This window comes from Tupaia chinensis, unplaced genomic scaffold (assembly GCF_000334495.1).
Source record: "Tupaia chinensis unplaced genomic scaffold, TupChi_1.0 Scaffold143843_1, whole genome shotgun sequence".
Classification (NCBI taxonomy): domain Eukaryota; kingdom Metazoa; phylum Chordata; class Mammalia; order Scandentia; family Tupaiidae; genus Tupaia; species Tupaia belangeri.
Window position 1 is genome coordinate 601,512 of NW_006203694.1, and position 4,503 is coordinate 606,014.

A 4,503-nucleotide genomic window follows, 5' to 3' on the forward strand; every position below is an offset into this window, starting at 1 on the left:
CAGCAGGGTGTGTATTAGTCACTCATAACTGGCGAATAATAAGATATGCTGCATTTTAAACACTCAGCAGTTGTTTTATATAAAAAGACATATGGCTTTCATGCCATGTAGCTTGGCCTCACTTTTTGTCCCTTTTGGTCTTAAATTCCAAGTAAGTTTTCAAGTCAATACGCTTAACAAAGAAATGTTGATGGGGCCAGTGGTGATGTAGTCAGAGAACAGTGTTCTGAGACGCTGGATGTATGTGGGAAGGCCCCAGGTTCATGTTCCTAGGTCTGTCTGTAAACTCCAGACACACAGGTGTGCCTGTGAGCCAGACTAGCTGAGGCCGGGAACACCCCACTGGGGAGACTCTCTCTCTCTCTCTCATGGAAAGGGTGAGTAAATTAACTTTAAAAACATAAAAAAATGCAAAGGATGTGGCAACAGCTCCACCATGAATCTTGATGCTGATGCCAGTGATCATATAGAAGTCAGAGAGTGAGGAGAGGCGATGATGGTACAGTAGTAATGCCATACTCTGTAAGGTTGATGCACATCAGGGATTTCTGGGTTCATGTCCAGAGACACCTGAACACACCAGGCGTGTGTGCGCTCACTATGGATGGCTGGTTGATGCTAAGGGTGAATCGCAGCCTGGAGTCCCTGTTTGTAGTTTTCTGTGTCTGTCTCTTGGTTTCTGTCTTACTCTTTATCACTTATGGAAGAAAGAAGAAAGAAAGAAGAAAGGAAGAGAAAGAAAAAAAGAAGAAAGAAAGAAAGAAAGCAAGAAAGAAAGAAAGAAAGAAAGCAAGAAAGAAAGAAAGAAAGAAAGCAAGAAAGAAAGAAAGAAAGAAAGCAAGAAAGAAAGAAAGAAAGAAAGCAAGAAAGAAAGAAAGAAAGAAAGCAAGAAAGAAAGAAAGAAAGAAAGCAAGAAAGAAAGAAAGAAAGAAAGCAAGAAAGAAAGAAAGAAAGAAAGCAAGAAAGAAAGAAAGAAAGAAAGCAAGAAAGAAAGAAAGAAAGAAAGCAAGAAAGAAAGAAAGAAAGAAAGCAAGAAAGAAAGAAAGAAAGAAAGCAAGAAAGAAAGAAAGAAAGAAAGCAAGAAAGAAAGAAAGAAAGAAAGCAAGAAAGAAAGAAAGAAAGAAAGCAAGAAAGAAAGAAAGAAAGAAAGAGAAAGAGAGAAAGAAAAAGAAAGAAAGAGAGAGAGAGAAGAGAAAGAAAAAGAATGAAAAAGAATGAAAAAGAGAAAGAAAGAGAAAGAAGAAAGAAAGAAAGTTAAAGAAAAAAAGTCAGGGAATTGAACATAAGTCCAGAGAAGCAGCCGTTTTGGGATCACTTGGCAGAGAGGAAGGCAAGGACAGAGAAGTAGCAAAATGAATTGAGCTGTGGCCAGGAACTCATCAGCTTGCCTACGCCCCACGTGGGAATCTGGGTCTGGGCCAGCCCACACCCACAACTCAGTCTGTCCTCTCTTCTTAAGTCCCTTGTACGTGTGCTTCTTCCCATCTCCCAGCATTCACTTCTGCCAGGTCCATGTGTCTGCCCTTCTCCAGGTCTCCTAGCCAGATATACTCATTTACCCTATAGAGTTTTAAGGAAGAAAATCAAATGTGCTAGGGATTAATTAGGGAATATGGTTTTATTCCACAGTCATTGCTTCTAAAATAATGACAATTCAGAAACGATAAGGATGAGGAATAAGAACATTGAAAAGAAAAAGGAGGAAGCTGTTGGTGATTGGGCCATTCACATAGCTCCTTTGTTTCCATTTGTTTATCTAAACAGTCAGTGATAAAAGCAACAGGAAAGGATTAAAAACCTGCAGAAGTCATGGAGCTTAGGGTTATGCTAGAAAAAGATGCATGAAACAAACACAAGATTTGCTCAGATATATTTACGTTTTATAACCATGTAATCATTTAATTTAATAAGAACAATCCCAATTTTAAAAATAAGCAAACCATATTACTGAAATTCTTGTAAGAAAAATACATGTTGTTAGGAGCATGGAACAATCTAATCCTAAGAATGAAATTTCCCATGACTAAAAAAAATTAGTGTTTATTTGATATTAGGAGGTTTCCCAAGAGTCCAGTTCAGATCAGGCTGAGTATTCATTTTGCATGGTTCAGCTTAAATTCTTCCTTCATGCAGGCTGCTTCTGCTCTCCTCCACCATTTCCCTGCCTCGCTGAGGAGGCATCTTTGGCATCAAAACATCTAAATGAATGATTTGATGTATTACCTAAATATTTACCATGAACTATTTCTCTCCTATGAAAAAAAATTGTGAATGTGTGGAAAAATTGAACTTCTCTTACTAACCTTTAATGCTCAACATTAGAAAGGGACGTAGCCCTGACCTTCAATGTGGGTTCAGTTGACTTAGAATAAAATTTGCCAAAAGGCTTTGTAGGATGTTGGCAGATGTTGTGCAGGTGTGTGAGGCAGGAGGGAAGGGGTCAGTGGGTCTCTCTGGTCAAATTCATTTGGAAAACACTGGGTTAAACAAAGTTTAACAGGATTCCTCCCTACAGGGCTCTTCTGTCCCTTTGATATGCAAATGTACATTATGTATCTCCAAAAGGGGATTTCCTGGGCAGAATTTCCAAAATGCATTTGCCTCTGGGTGACTTTATTTTACAAAGAAACTTAGAAAATTAGAGTTTCACTGTCCACACTTGGAAAGCACTGAAAGTAATTAAATAAGAAGAAAGCTTCAAGATGACATTTTCCAATCCCCTCAGTTTTATCATATACAAAACTTGGGAGGATAATGCCACCTAGCCCAAACAGTCATTAAGAAAATAAAAGAAATGAATATATTTGAAGACTTAACTTCAATATTTAGCTATCATTTTATAGATGAAAAATAAGTTTCCACTGCAGATGGCTTCAGGGGTTCATAGTCAAAGCTTTGGCAATAGATCAAGGTGAAGTTAACTTGCATGAATTTGGGCAGGTGAAGCAATCTCTCTTATCACCCACGTCATCTGTAAAGTGGGACTGATTATAACCAATGTCATGGGATTGTTATTAAGGGAAAAGGGGACCATATGAGTAAAGCATTTAGCTCAGAAATTGGTGCCCAGGGTACCCATGTAGTAGATGTCATTTTTAGTGATGGTTAGTAATATTCATTGAGAGTTTCCTTAGATACAAATGCTGCTAAAGTTTGATTGTGTTAATACACAATTTTATTAAACTTTACAAATTAGGTGCATTTTTAAGTTGTTTTTTTTCCCTTTAATTGACGGAGGGAAGGTGCAGTTGTCCAGAAAGAGAGAGAAAGCACCTTCCAATGGGGCATGGTCACACCACAATCTTTTTTTCTCTATTTCTTCATCTCATCAGGATTTGAGGCATACATACACATGCTCCCAGCATATTTCTCAAGAGACCAGGACCAGAGATCAAACCGGGATTAGCCATGTGGGATCCAACACCAGATGCACGGCACTTATCCACTGTGCTATGAGCCCATGTGGTAGGTGAATTTCCAGTCCCATTTAACAGAGGAGAAATTGAGGATCGAAGAGGTGAAATTACCTGCCCAAGGTCACACAGCAAAGGAATGGCAGTCCAGATTCAACCCATCAGGCTGACTCCAGAGTTAGCATTCTTAACCATTGCCATCTTGCCTCTCTGCTGTGTCCCACCCTGGTGTCCACATACAATACATGGCACAGGATGAGTCTAATAATGTACTCCTGGCTTATCAGTGTTGACATGTTCAAAACAGGATGTGTTCTGCCAGGTGGCACCCTAGGCCCTCAGGGGTCTCGATTCAGATTTCCCCCATGTCTGTTCACCTCTGCCTCTTCCCTCAGCTAAGAAGGTTGCAGTCATACACTGTGGTTTACACAATCTTTATTATTGTGGGTGGATCAGCCAAGGCTGGTAGAATCTAAAGTCAGAGACCCTCAGTTCCCTTCCTGAAGGGTCCAGAGATGAAAGAATGCTGGCGATCTGGGAGACAGTGTTTCTAAGTCACTGCCACAGAGACTTGAAGACTTGGGCATTTGCAGAGTCAACCCAACTTAGATGCCCTCTCAATAAAACCACCTGAATAAGAGAACACACTTTCCAACTCTCCCAGGTGAGGTGTGAGTCTGATTCTGACCTAAGCCCATGATGCAGACAATCATTCTTATTCTCTGGATGAACTGAGATCTAGAGAAGAAAGGTTATTTACCTTTGGTCATTGGGGCAACAAGTTGCAAAACAGGACTTGAACTTGAGTACTTTCTCCCAAACTCTGCACTTTCTAGACTTCTCTAAGTATATCTAACAAAATAAGAGAGAAGAACTTAAGAGCAAATCCACCTAGGCTGGGTTTTTTCTGCAGGTGTGATGTCTGAGACTTCTGTTTAACTGACACCTTTGAGTCCAGAGACTCCCAGAGTAAAATGTGACGCCTAAAGTCAGTTCTCTCTAGAGTTACAAGCTTGGACCAAGAGATTAATTTTTTTTCCTCCCAAGGTGTCACCTGGGAGTAACTGGAGTCATGTCAGCATTTCCAGGA